The following is a 15740-nucleotide window of genomic DNA, read 5'->3' as shown; positions in this document are numbered from 1 at the left end:
GGTTGAACAAATGCTCTTGTCATATGATAGGGCATCCCAGGAGTGGTATTGCTGGGTCCAGGGGTAGGTTGATCCCGAATTTCCTGAGAAACCGAAACACTGATTTCCAAAGTGGTTGCACAAGATTGCATTCCCACCAGCAATGGATGAGGGTACCCCTTCCTCCACAGCCTCTCCAGCAAAGGCTATCATTGGAGTTTTTTATTTTAGCCATTCTGACAGGTGTAAGATGATATTGGTGATCCTAAAGAAGCTAAGTAAGAAGGTGAACCAAAGGAAAAACATATAGTTATCCTCTTGGCTATGAGAAGTAGACAAAATTGCTGGAGAGAAAATTGGGATCTTGGGGGTGGGGTGGGATGGGGGTAAGGGGAGATGGGGAGAGAAAAGGGAGAAGGGGAGGATGGGGGGAACTTGGGGAAAAAAGGAGGATTGGGATAAAGGAAGGTTGGACAGGGGACCACGGAAGCACAATTCTTAGTTAAGGGAGCCACCTTAGGGTTGGCAAGAGACTTGAACCTAGAGTGGCTCCCAGGAGCCCAAGCTGAGGTCCCCAGTTAGTTCCTTGGGCAGCTGAGGATAGGGAACCTGAAATGACCCTAGCCTATAGCAATACTGACGAATATCTTGCATATCATCATAGAAACTTCATCTGGTGATGGATGGAGATAGAGACAGAGACCCACACTGGAGCACTGGACTGAGCTCCCAAGGTCCCAATGAGGAGCGGAAGGAGGGAGAACATGAGCAAAGAAGTCAGGACCACTAGGGGTGCACCCACCCACTGAGACAGTGGAGCTGATCTATTGGGAGCTCACCAAGGCTAGCTGAACTGTGACTGAAAAAGCATGGGTTAAAACTGGACTCTCTGAACATGGCGAACAATGAGGGCTGATGAGAAGCCAAGGACAATGGCACGGGTTTTGATCCTACGCAATGTGCTGGCTTTGTGGGAGCCTAGCCAGTTTGGATGTTCACCTTCCTAGATATGGACGGAGGGGGAAGGACCTAAGACTTACCACAGGGCAGGGAACCCTGACTGCTCTTTGGACTGGAGAGGGAGGGGGAGAGGAGTGGGAGGAGGGGGAGAAGGGTGGGAGGAGGGGGAGGGAAATGGGAGGCTGGGAGGAGGTGGAAACTTGTTTTCTTTTCCATAAAAAAAAAGACTGCTTATTTGAACTATTTTTTTTTTTCAGCTAAAATGTTACAAATAACTGGAAATGTGCTCAATGACCTATAGTGTTTCCATTAGTAGGAAAGTTTTGTGTGAATTCAGTTGCAGGACTGAGCCATAGTTTGCAGGGACAATGATGAAACATGGGATATCTAATTAACACTGACCATGGGGGAACAATACAAGCTTGGAATGAAGTTGGAGACATGGAAGGATTTTCCTAGATAACAGTATTTCTCCTAGGATTAGAAAAAAATGGAACTCTTCATCCCAGGGTAGAGGGGGAAAGGAATCATGGGTATGTAGTGGCAATATGCAAAAAGAAGCTGATGGGAAAATTCTGTGTGCTGCATATTTCATCGAACAGCTACTTCTCTGAAGATTCAACGTGTGGAATGATGGGTACTTTAATTTTCTTGGCTGTACTATTTTAGTACATACACACAAACATAAATTTTGAATATAGCATGCTATACCTATGCATATGTGTACACACTTTTAAAAAAGAAATAAAATTCACCATGATGCTTTCTGTGTGACCTTATTGGGTTATGAGGTACCCATATTTTGATTAATCATTACTTGGGGTGTTTTTTAGGGTGTGTTAAGACTTAAATTACGTACCAACTAAGTTAAAGTGTCTTCATTTGTTGGCTTACAAAAGAGTTCCCTAACAAGCCAGGAATGGAGTATAACAAATGTTTATTTATCCGGGGATAAATTTACAGAAAGTGTAGCAATCCAGAGTCCTCTGCATGTGCTGGGAACTGGAGCAGAATCCAGCACCTCCATTTATAGTACATGACACCATGCCCAAAGTGGACTGGTATCGTAAAGGCTATTGCCTGAGAGAGTTCTCACAGCATTCACTAGTGTGGATAGACCTCATTTAGACTAGTGTTGAATCAACTGGAAGCTTAGAAAGCTGATGTCTTGAGTAAGAGTTAAATCAAATACTTGAATATCTTCAAAGAGGAACACCAACTCTTCCTCATTCCAGATTTTAGACTTAGACTCTCAGAAAATTGATTCATTTATCACTGCAGATTTCCATAATTAAATGAGCAAACTACTTCTTAAAATAACTACGTACTACAATATCTACTCACAAATGTAAATATGCATATGTAATATATCTAAATGCATTATCTGGGTGTAGAGATGACTCAGCAGTTAATAGCATTTACTGCTTTTGTGGAGGAGTGGAGTTCAGTTTGTAGCACCTTTGTCACATAGAGATGCTCACAGACATCCACAGCTCAAGCTTCAAAGGGTCTGGCACTTATTTCTGGCCTTATTGTACATAGACACATGTACAAACTCAAAAGTATAAATAAAAATAAAATAAACCTCCAAGAGTCATAAAAATAATAAATAAATAAATTTATATATTTATGTAGTAAATCTCTTATTGGGTATTTAGTGGATGTTCCTGTATTCAAATTCTAGACAGTGTTCTTCTTTGGAAATTTTAATAATCTATCATATGTGAAAATATTATACACTACATAAGGACCTATTGAGAATGATGTACTTCAGCAGTGAACATCAAAAAATCCCTGTCACTCAGCAGAGGCATTAGCAGTAAATTCTTAATAAATCACCTGGGTTTTAAGGGCTACAGATGCATGGGTGTAAAGACCTCCTTGGCTGACAAGAGTAAACTCAAACTTTCTATTGTAACACAATAAACTGAAAGTGTAAACTGTGCTTTTCCTCTTTTGATTCTCTCAAACTTCTTTTTTGGATTATTTGGGCTCAGAGTCAAAGCTCAGGATTTTAAAACTAAACTGGGTTACCTCATAGGCCAGGCTTCTCAGATGACAAGGATCCTCAGAAGTAATCCCTCCTAAAGTGTGGTCCCGTTAAACTGAAGACCAGGTGATAAAATATATCAAGGGTCATCAGGGACTTCGGCAGAATGGACTCTGTTGACATTCCTCCGGAACTACTATGTGGAGAGAAAACAAGCTAAGGCTCACACATCTGCGTCACATGCGTAAGAAAGAAAGTTAGGAGGAAGGGCAGAAGGAAAACATGAGGAAGATGAAAGAGAAGGAAGGGAGGAGAAGGAGGAGAGATAAAAGGAAAATAGCAAGAGGAAGAATGAGAAGAAGATGAAGAGAAAAGAGGAGGATGTGAAGGACCAGAGTATTTCTCCTAAAACTTGAATGGGTTTGATACAAATGTAAGTATGGTTTTCCCTATCAGAAAAGATATAGCATTGTTTTTAAGTTTACACACACACACACACACATACACACACACACACACACACACACACACACACACACACACAGTGTCATATGTGTGCCAAGGTTTATATGTGGAAGGTAAAACTTGCAGGGGTCAGTTCTTTCTTTCTCCTATGCAAGTTCTGGGGCTCAAACTTGGGTTGTCAGGTGTGATGGCAAGTGTCCTTCCCCACTGAATGTATTGCCATACTGGCATCAGTCCTTTAAAAATAGACCTTCTATATTTTGAGCTCTCTGTCAGATTTTTAAGGAAGCTGTTTTAATATTTTTAACAATAATCTTAATGTTATACTCATTGCACTAAGAATTGAGCTTCATATTGACATTTTTCTTACAGGTATAAATGCACCTTGACCATGGTCCCCCATATTCCCCCCTCTCTCTTTCCTTCCACCACCTCTGAATCCATAGCCAATTACATTTCTACTTTCATGACATGCATAGATACATGATTTTATGCATATATATATAAATTAGAGAATTCAAAAATACACCGAGAGACTTCCTTCTACTTTTATAAGAATCAAGGTGCAGGTGGTGGGTAGAGAGAGGGTCTTGATAATGAAGACCTCACCTCATCTTTAGTCTCCCTGATTCTCCCTTCCTCTAAAATCTGCATACACCCCTGAACTAGGGCAAGGGGGTAGTATCCATTGAAATACTGCTTTGATGCCTTTGACATCATCCTTTGATAATATCCATGATGAAGTACAGAAATAAGAGATGGACTTAGTTCTGAAGCAAACATAAGGACAGCAAAAAAGCACAGCAGGCCATGCACAGAAGAGCAGGCTGAGTAATGGTAATGTGATCATTCATGGGTGTCAGCCCTTTTCAGAAAAGGAAGAATTTTAGGGTGTGTGTCAATTTGCACAAGGCTCAAACTCTTCTCTACTTGTGTGATAGCTCTCCCCATCTTAGGTTTGAGTAAGTGAACATGTGTCATAAGGTAAAGTGAGACTGGAGGTCAGCTCTCACTGATATATTTGTCATGATCTTGATGATCACTGTCTTCATCAGTTTACAGCAAGTTTCTCTGTGTGTTCGTTTGCTTTCAGAAGTGATTTGAGGGCTCTCCATCTCAGATTTAGCTAGTCTTACAGGCAAAGCCTTACGTTAGTCTGACTCCTTCTTGAAAACAACAGTCTCTGTCCAGAGTGTTGGTACTTAAATGGAAGAAAGCCTAAACATTTGGCTCTCTTCCATACCACATAGCCTTAATCTTCCCTCTAATTCCTCCTTCTATCAATTTCCAGGGATTTCCGTTTATTTGTTGCTTTGGTGATTGATTTCACAATAAATGAGCTTAATTTATTATACTAATTATAGCCTTTCTGTGATTTTTCCCCTAGGGCTTTTGTGACATCGCTATCAGCATCAGGGAAACAGACAAAACTCTACACTGTCACCTAAGAGATTCTTCTAATCTTTTAAAAACCGCAACTTGTGTCAAAACAGAATTTAAGACTTCAGAATAGAAAAGAATTTCAGTTTTAGCCAGGATGAAGCATAATTGGAGATTTTATTAAAGATATTTTATGTGGACCTAAGTATGAGGGTCGAGAGAAAATGAGAAGCATCAAGAAAGAAAGATAAACCCAATAGATGGTTGTTGGCTTCTTTAAAAAGAGTCAGAGACACACTTTCTTTTCCTAAGGCTCATCGGTCATTTCAGAAGAGGGGGTAGAAAGGTTGTGTAAGCTTGAAACAATGTTTTCTGAACACACTGGACAGGTGCACATGTAGACTGACAGGAACTGTAACTGTGTGTACCAGAACTGCACAAGATCAAGCTAAAGAAATCACACCCTTGGCAACAGATGACTACAGGAGAGGGCAAGTCAGTTGTCTGCAGTGATGAACCTTTGAGATACTATTGTGAGATATTTGGTTACACGGTTTTAAGATACGTCACTGTGGTTGGATTAATAAAAAGCTAAGTGGCCAATAACTACTCTGGAAGTATAGCAGGGACTTCTGGACATAGAGTATTTTGGGAAGAAGAAAGGCAGAGTTGCCTGCCAGACATGGAGGAAGAGGATGAACAAAATGGAAATGAGGCAACAAGTAAGTAGAAGAACACATATTTAAAAATGGAGCCAAATGTGGCTTCCTAGTCTCATGTGTCTCATGTCAGTGGTGGCATAGAGGCATGTGTCCAGGCAGGTGGCTGTGAGCTTGAGCTGCCAGTATGTCATGAACTATGAGGCAAGTTTAAGGTTTTGCTCATGCAGACAGAAGGGTTACAGAAAATTCATTAATGTGGGTTTAGAAAGAAAATAACCCAAGAGTATGTTTACGAATGGGCTTACGAAAAAAAAATTGATATGGACAGTTATAAAAAATACATTGAAAATAATTAAAGTCTTTAAAGAAAGAATAAGATAATATAAAAAAGATAAGCCACTTGAAGATGAAAATACACAGGGAGTCTGGATCCTGTATGATACTGTGCTTTTAGTTTTTTGAATACTAATGAGTTAATTATAGCTGCGGAAAGCCATGGGATTGTAAGAGGGACTGCTGAATTAAACCAGGTTAGATACTGGTTTGCCTTAACTTTAAAGTGAAAGTATAAAAAAATGCAGTACATTGGAGAAGCGGTTATACTTTTTGTTACCACAGGAAAAGAAAGGCTGTGGATTTGTTCAAGGTTAATGTAGATCAGGCGTGTTTGAGAAAGAACTAAAAATCCTAGCGACAGGCATAAGGAAATAAACCTAGGAAAAACTACAAGACAGGAGATGTATATTTTATCTGTTCAAACACAAATTAAAAAATAATCTTTGGCTGGTTTATATATAACACACAATCCATACTTATGTTAACGCAGGATGAATTTCCAGGCAGCCAGATGTCTCTGTCATTTCTTAGTTTTGGAAGTTGTTTGTTCTGTACTTCTTGCTTACTCAGGTGTTATTATATTCTTCTGGGGACTTTGAAGGAGTTGACGACTAGATAGTTTAGTTTTTCTTAGTTGTCAACTTTGGTACAAATCTTTGAACTCACCAAGATAGGTTGAATAATGGAGTATTTTCTCTGAGTTTGCCAAATGCAAATGACTGGACATTATAAATATAATTCTTACCTGATAATTGTTCTTATTGTATATAGCTTTACCATGTTAGAGTCAAAACTCTTTTCTTTCTATTTAGACAAAAGGGGGAAATGATGTGAGATATTACACTGTTTAAAGATGGGTTTAATAAAAATTCTAAATAGCCAATAGCTAGGCAGTAGGTATAACAGAGACTTCTGAACAGAGGGAGCTTCGGGAAGAAAAAAGGTGGACTCACCAGCTAGAACGATGGTGAGGGGAACAGGGAAGTGATTGAAGGGGGAAAATGGCGTGGACTTGACCACAGTATATTCTATTCATGTATTATGTTTTCAATAAATAAAAACAAAAGCCAGAGTCACAGAAAGTCAGATATACTGACTTGTGAAGGTGGATCATTCAGGGATGTCTGAATTCATCCCCTCAACTTTAACCATCTATACAGTTATGGGAGCTATGAAATGACATCTCAAATGAAATGTACCACTAGGGTGGCACAAATGGCTTAGTGTCCATACTTTGCCCTATAAGTGGAATTTCTAGTGAGATTCCTAAAAATTTCAGGCTCTCATCTGGGAAGGGAAAGAAACATAAATTGATGCCAATGTGGTAAAATTTTTGCTTCACTGAAGGGGACTCTAGCAAAATGGGTGCTCCCTCCCAGACCTGGATTAGGCGCAAATCACACCCAAACACCTGTTTTAACAGAAAGTGCCTTTATTAAGAAGGAAAGAAAAGTATAATTTTAAGAGGAAGAAAAGGGGAGATCTGTGTTAGAATGAGCTAGGATGTGGTGGCAGAGGAGATAGAGGACTAGGGAAAAGGGAAAGAGAACAAGAGAAAGGGGACAGCGATATTTGTCCTGGGGGACAAAGGACTGCATTTGGATAGAGAGGAGACAAACGTGGTCTATAGGCAAATGACAGCTTACAAAGGTGTAATGGAAAAACCCCATATTAGGGTGAGCAGTTTAATTTTAATTGGGCATGTTAAATAGATGAGCCAATCTGGGTTTCTGATTACTGGACTTTAATACTTTGTTAGCTGGACCTTAATAGTCAGCCACAGGAGAAGAAAGTGGTCAAATAAGGGAACAGACCTTGGGGGCTAACACTAAGAAAGTAATTGAATGGTGTTTTAGCAAGGCAGAGGGAATGGAGGAGAAGGGCAAGGCCTGCCAGAGTCACGTTTTCCAGACCCAGGCTAACTATAGTTCCTTCGTCCACAAATGAAATGCTTCAACTAGATTCCCGAGTGAGGAATTCTTTTCCCCTTCTCAATTCAAATATCTCTCTACCCTTTCTCATTTCTTTCAATTTTTTTTGTATTTGTTTATATTAGCAGAATCTAAAGACGCTGGGAAAACAGAAATCAGGTCAGGATGTTTGCCATCAAACCTAAAGAACTAAGTTCAGAGTTCAGTCCCCATAAATAACACGGTGAAAGGTGAAAACCAACTCTTCTAAGTTGTTCTCACAACTTAGCACATGTGCCATGGCATGTACACACACACACACACACACACACACACACACACACACACGCACAAACAAGTGCACTAACAGACACACTAAATAAATAAATGAATGCAAAAGAAAAGCAGAATATTGTTTGCATTTACATATTATTCAAGTTACAGAGTATACTGAACCCAAGTTGTCCTGGATTTGAAATACATTTAGACTTTTGTATCAGGAAAAATAAAGTGTTAAATAGTCCCCGTTCATTTTTTTTAAACAACATGAGCATTTATGTTCAAGACACTCTGAAGATAATTTACAAAGGGTCCCCGAGTTTAACTGTGCAACTACAGAAACAGACTATTACCATGCTAATTTCATTTGTGGTTTGCCTTCACTAAAGGAAATTGACTTTGAGAGTTTAAACTGAGACTTAGGGGAAGAGTTTAAAAAAAAAAAACCTTAGTATAAACTTTTAAGAGGAGAGGCTCAAAAGGCACAAGCAGATTAATTTCTACAAAACCTATAAAAGACTGTGAGTAACTGAGAACTAAAGGGAAATCAAGGCCAAAAAAAGGAACTGTAAATCTGGTTTGGAAGAATAAAAAATATGAGAACTTAGCATCTTCCTTTTTGCAATCTTGTATAGTTGTGAAATTGACATTTTGTGACTAAAAAGAACCTGCAAATTGAAAGTTCTCTAGTCCGTAAAGTACTATGTAGTATTAGACTGTCAGTGAACATCCTTATCATAATTGCTTGTGGCTGCATAAGAACTGAGAACACTGCAGAAGTAATTTTCAGACTTGTCTGTCTCTGCACTGTGTATTATAGTCATCTGAGTAAGCAGACTCCACACTGAAAGCCCTGCAGACTGCTGAATTCTGCTGATAGGGGGAGATTTGGGGTTGTAGGTTGAGAAAAAAAAATATCTTGGGTTATCATAAGTCCTTAAAAGTCATTTACCTTAACTTTGGTAAAAATCTGGCATTCTCTTTTTCGGCAAACTCAGAAGGTATCACTAACATCAACGGAACTCTAGCTTCTACTGAGTATCAGCCTAAACATGCTGCAAGATAAGACACAAAGCTATTTCCCCATCCTGCTGTACCCTTTCTATCTGATACTCCTGCCAACAATACATCCTTTATGTCTGTCAGGGTAGTTCTGTTTCGTCTTTCTGTTTTGCTATTTTTGAGAGGGAGAAGACTTTCCACACCTCATTCACACCTCATTCACCAACTGAAGTACCTAAGATGGTTGGTGCTCAAGACCAGCAAAGATGAACTTACTGCAGTGTCTCCAAGTCTATGTCTCACACCAATGAAAATTGATGATTCTGGCTATCTTGATAGTATGCATATTTTATTAACCAATATTACAGACAACAGAAAGCAATTGAGGAAATGTGAGAGAAACTCCTGAGTGGGAGAGAAAGACCATTTACTGACTTTGGCCTCTAGGGAGCTTAGAGGGCCATAGCAGCAGCTGGACCATTTATCTCTGCTGAGATCAGGTAATTTTGGGGGCTTTCCTGGACTGAGCCAAGGTGGAACCCACACACTGTATGACTGTCTCTTTGGCCCTCCCAAGGATATGATGACAAGCTGTTCACAGGCTGGCACCTGTGCCTCCTCTGTCTCCGTCGTGACTTCCGAACTGCTGACTTAGACCGTCCACTCCTTGTTTTCACTGGATTTTGCTGCTAGCTCCAACCTTGCATGTGTTTCAAGTGCTGATAATTACACCGAGCTCTCTTCATTATTATGATCACATGACCAGCCTGTAGCTTATCATTCACCCCAGCTACCAGGATACCGCTGCAGTCTTTCCAGCTTACTTCATACTTAGCTCTTTGGGAGGCGGGCTGAGGTAGTGTTCCAGGTGGAAGCTTATCATTAGAAGCCTTGTTTACTTAGAGTTTATTCTGTGAGTAGCTACATTAAAAGCAAGAATATAAGCTGGGAGGTGATGGCGCACGCCTGTAATCCCAGCACTCGGGAGGCAGAGGCAGGAGGATCTCTGTGAGTCTTTGTGAGACCAGCCTGGTCTACAAAGGGAGTCCCAAGACAGGCTCCAAAGCTACAGAGAAACCCTGTCTCGAAAAAACCAAAAAAAAAGAAAAAAGAAAAAAAAGAAGCAAGAATGTAAGATAGGAAAACAGAGCTTCTCGTATGCCTCTCAAGGAGGGGATGAGACAACTGGACTACCATTATTGGACACAAGCTCTACCCTTCCCTTTATCCATCTAGGTTTATCACCTCATTCTTGATGACCAGTGTTCTCACTCATTTTCTTCAGTGTTCAGGACTGTCATTTTCATCCTTAAGTTTGCTTTTAACTTCAACTTCTGTTCTCATGGCAGTCCGTTTGAAAAACTTACAGTTTCCGCGGTGGTTCTTTTTCCCTTTCTACTCATCAACAGGCAGCTCCTGTATCACCAATGCAATTAATACACACTGATGTATGACTCTTAAGTATTCTATCGTCAGAAAAGGCTTCATAACCTCCTTCAGAGCACATCATTGGGATTGACTTCAATCCATGTTCTGGGCCCATGGTCACTCATATTCAGCTCAAAAGAAACAACTTTTAAATTTTCCTTATAACCTATTTGTAATTTTATCTTTTAATGTGTTTTCTTCATGTGCGTGTGCATGTGTATGTGTGTGTGTTTGCATGCATGCATGAGTATGTGCACACATGGCATGGCTAAAGTGTAGACATCAGAGGACAATATGATAGGTTGTCTTTTTATTGTAATGCTCAGAATAATGAGCTTCTGCCCAGCTCATGGTAGGAGTGCTGCGATTACAGAGGTGTACTACCACCTCCTGCTTTCTACAAAGATTCCAGGATTGAACTCATGTAGTCTTGCAAGGCAAACACTCTTACCTGCTGAGCCATTACTCTGGCCCCAAAATTGTTGTTTTATGCTGACAGCTAATAAAAATTCTCAAAATAATTGAAAAAAATAAACTTTTTTTTTTATTCTTTGCTCTTTAAGGGTCTGCCACCCAGCTCCAAAATAAATGCATGGAGACTGATTCTTACTTACTAATGCCTAAACTTAGCTAGGCTTCATTCTAGCCAGATTTTTTTAATTTAAATTATCCTGTCCACCGTTTGCCTCTTTCTCTATTCTATATACTTTTCTTTAATTCTTACTCTATGGCTGATTGTGTGGTTGGGTGGTTGGCCCCGGGCATCTCCCTCTCCTTTTCTCGCTCTTTGCTCTCCTCTTGAGCCTAGATTTCTCCTATGTATTCTCTCTGCCTGCCAGCTCTGCTTATCCTTTCTCCTGTATATATACTGGCCAATCAGCTCTTTATACCAATTATACCAATCAGGTGTTCAAGGCAGGCAAAGTAACAGAGTTTTGCAGAGTTAAATGTAACATAAAGAGAATAACACATCTTCGCATCATTAAACAAATATTCCATAGCATAAATGAAATGTAACACATCTTAAAATAATATTTTACAATCGTTTTTCTCTATACTTTGTAGAAATGCTAAACTTAATATACTACTAAGTATTTAAACAACTTTCAGAAAATGATTATTTTCCAATGACTTGTTTTATCGTTTTTTTGGGATTATAATTGCAATGTTCTCTCCTTGCTTGACCTCTGTCTAATCCCTGCCAAGCACCCCTCTTTGGTTTCTTTCAAATTTAGGACCTGGTTAGTCTATAAAATGTTACCTTCATGCATGTTTTCGGGACTGACCATTTGGAATCAGATTACGAATTAGTGTTCTCTTTCCAGTACCTTTTCCAGAAAGGATTACTTCAGAAGTCTTTAATATCTAGTTTTCCCCTTAGTTTTCAGATGTGGTTACAGTCTACTCTACCTGGTTTAACAAGCCCGGTATCTATTTGTGTCAGTTATGGTTTGTCTATAAACAGGAGTGTTCAGAAAAGGTTTCTGTATAACATCTTAAACATATCCAACCTGCATAGCATGGTAAATTGTTCCAAAATGTGTAATTCCATTTCTAGGAATCCTCCCTATGATCACCCTCACAGATTCAAGAGTGTTTCCACTTCACTAGGTTTCTACATTGGCCTCAAATGCCCCCCAATTCGAGTCTTCCCTCCATACACTCTCTTCCTCTACCAGAACCTCCTGTTCCCATTTGCATCCATCCCAAGCTCACCATCAAAATTGATTCTATTTCCCCTTCACAGGGAGATCCATGTGTTCTCCTCATAGGACCCTGCTTGTTACTTAGCCTCTCTGGCTCTGTGGAATATAGTGTGACTATCCTTTCCTTAAGAGTTAATACCCACTTATAAATGCATACATATTATGTTTGTCTTTCTGCTTCTGGGTTGCCTCATTCAGGGTGATTTTCCTATGATTACATCCAGTTGTTTGCAAATTTCATGATGTCACTTTTTAACAGCTGAGTAATACATCATTTTGCATATTTACTTTGTCCATTCTTTTTTTTATTGAAAAAAAATTTCTGCCTCCTCCCAGCCTCCCATTTCCCTCCCCCTCCTCCCACTCCTCTTCCTCTCCCCCCACTCCTCTCCCCCTCCCTCTCCAGTCTGAAGAGCAGTCAGGGTTCCCTGCCCTGTGGAAAGTCCAAAGTCCTCCCCCCTCCATCCTGGTCTAGGAAGGTGAACATCCAAACTGGCTAGGCTCCCACAAAGCCAGAACACGAAGTAGGATCAAAACCTAGTGCCATTGTCCTTGGCTTCTCGGCAGCCCTCATTGTCAGCCATATTCAGAGAGTCCGGTTTTATCCCATGCTTTTTCAAAGACATATTCGTAACCTCCTGTGTTTTTGTCCATTCTTATGTTCAGGGACATCTAGGCTGTTGTCAGTTTCTGATTATTCTGAATAAATCCACTATGAACATAGTTGAACAACTAAGTGTCTTTGTGGTAGGATGGGGTAGCTTTTGAGTATATGCCCAAGAGTGGTATAGCTGGGTCTTGAGGCAGTGGATTGCTAATTTTGTGAGGAATTGAAATACATATTGATTTTCATAGTAGCTGTACATGTTTGCTCTCCCACCAGCAACAGAGGAGTGTCCCCTGTGTTGTACATCCTCAACAGCATGGGCAGTCACTTGTGTTATTGATTTTAGCATGAAAGGTGTAAGACAGAATCTCAAAGTAGCTTTGATTTGCCTTTCCCTGGTGGCAAATGATGCTGTTGAACATTTCTTTAAGTGTTGCTCAGCCAACCAAGATTTCTCTGTTTAAATCATTTCCATCAGATTATTTGGTCTGTTGATTTCTAGTTTCTTGAATTCTTTATAATTTGGATATTAGCTGTCTATTGGACTTGAGTTATGTAAAGGGTAATAAATATGAACCTATTTGCATTTTTCTACATACAGACACTGTTAGCCTAGGTTTCTTGTTTCCATTGTGTCTTTTTGACTTCCTTACAAAAACTCAGATTCCATAGTTGTGTGGACTTATGTCTGGGTCTACAATTACATTCCATGGATCAACTTGCCTGTTTTCATGCCAATACCATGAAATTTTTTATTACTATAGCTCTGTAGCACAGCTTAAAATCGGGGATATTGGTAGTTCTTTTATTCTTCTGGAACTTCTTTTATTCTTCAGAATTGTTTTAGGTATGGTAGGTTTTTAGATTTTTCATATGAAATTGAATATTGTCATTTCAAAGCCTGTAAAGTATTGTGATGGAATTTTGATGGGAACTGTCCTGAATCTGTAGAGTGCTTTTGATAGAATGGCCAATTTTGGTATGTTGATCTTACCAATCTATGAGCTTGGACATTCTTTCCATTTTCTAATATCTTCTTCAAATTCTTCCTTCAAAGACTTGAAGTTTTTGTCATATTTGTCTTTTACTTGCTTGTTTGGGTTTACCCCAAAATATCGTACGTTGTCTATGGATATTGTGAAGGGTATTGTTTACCTGATTTCTTTCTCAGTATTTTTGTTATTTGTATATAGGAGGGCTACTGATTTTTATTTTGAGTCAATCATGTATCCAGTCACTTAGCTGAAGATGATTATCAGCTATAGAAGTTCCTTGGTAGAAGTTTTGGATCAGTTATGCCTACTATTATATCATCTACAGATAACAATACTTTAACTTCTTCCTATCCAATTTGTATTCCCTTGATTCCTTCCATTGACTTATTGCTTCAGCTAGAACTTCAAGTACTATATTGTATATGGAAGTTTAGAGTGGATAGCTTTGTCTTGTTCCTAATTTTAGTAGAATTGGTTGGCATTTCTCTCCATTTAATTAATTATTGGCTACAGATTTGCCATAATTGCCTTTATTTTGTTTAGTAATGTCCCTTTTATCTTTAATTTCTCCAAGACATTTATCAGGAATGTGTGTTAGATTTTTTGTCAAAGGCCTTTTATACATCTAATGAGGTGATTATGTACTTTTGTTTTGCTTTGTTTTTTAATCTGGATGACTTATCCATTGGTAAAAGTGAGGTAGTATGGTCACCCACTATCAACATGTGTGTATTGGGGGGGTCAATATGTGATTTAAGCTTCAGTAATGTTTCTCTCAAAAGCATGGGTCTCTTTACATTTTTGGGCACAGATCTTAAGAACTGAAATGCCAGCTTGATGGATTTTTCCTTTGATGAGTATGAAGTGTCCTTCCCTGTCCCTTCTGATTAATTTTGGTTTGAAGTCTATTTTGTTAAATATTAAAATGGCTACACCAGCTTGTTTCTTAGGTCAATTTGCTGGATTTTTTTCCCAAACCTTTAGTCTGAGATAACATTTATTTTCTGCATTGAGGTACAACCATTCTGTTATTCTGTGCTTCTTTATTGGAGAATTGGATCCATTGATATTGAGAGATATCAATGACCAATTATAGTTAATTTTTTGTGATTTTGTTGTTGTTGTTGGTGGTGGTGGTGTGTGTGTATGCTTCCTTTCTTTTGGTTTTTGTGGTGTGAAATTATTCATTTTCTCTCTCTTCTTGGGCATAGTTAACCTCCTTCTAGTGCATTCTGTATGACTTGATTTGTACATAGATATTGTTTAAATTTGACTTTATCGTGGAATATCAATATATTTTCTCCATGTACAGATTGAAAGTTTTGCTGAGTATAGTTGTTTAGACTGGCATGGTAATCTCTTAAAAGTCTGTGTCTCTCCAGGCCCTTCTGACTATTAGAGTGTCAACTGAGAAGTCATGTATTATTTTAATAGGTCTACTTTTATATGTTACGTGTTCTTTTCTGTGCAGCTTTTAATATTCTTTTTTTTCTTGTATAGTTGTGTTTTGATCACTATGTTACATTTGATTACATTGTTTTATGTCCCAATCTTTTTAGTGTTCTATACGTTTTTTTCCTTTTATAGGGATCTCCTTCTTTGGGTTAGAGAGTTGTTTTTTTCTATGATTTTATTAAAAATATTTTCTGTGCCTGTGAGGTGGGGCTCTTCTTCTTCTATTCTTTTTTTATTTAAGTTTTGGTCTTTTCAGTGTGTCCCAGATTTTCTAGATATGTGTCAGGAAATTTTTATATTGAGCATTTTATTTGACCAATGTATCTATTAAATAGTTCCATCATATCTTTAATGCCTGAGATTCTTTCTTTCATCTCTTGTATTCTGTTAATGAAGTTTGCCTCTGTATTTACTGTTTAATTACTTAGATTTTTTATTTCTAGAATTTCTTAGTTTGTGCTTTCTCTATTGTTACTGTTTCCATTTTTAGGCTTGAACAGTTTTATTCAGTCCTTCAAACATTTGTTCTTTCTCTTAGCTTACTTTAAGAAATTTATTTATTTTCTCCATTTTTTTGGTTTGTCTT

The sequence above is a fragment of the Microtus pennsylvanicus genome, chromosome 16 (assembly GCF_037038515.1).
Source record: "Microtus pennsylvanicus isolate mMicPen1 chromosome 16, mMicPen1.hap1, whole genome shotgun sequence".
NCBI lineage: Eukaryota > Metazoa > Chordata > Mammalia > Rodentia > Cricetidae > Microtus > Microtus pennsylvanicus.
The sequence above is the reverse complement of the archived record's forward strand: the minus strand, read 5'-3'. Positions refer to the sequence as shown.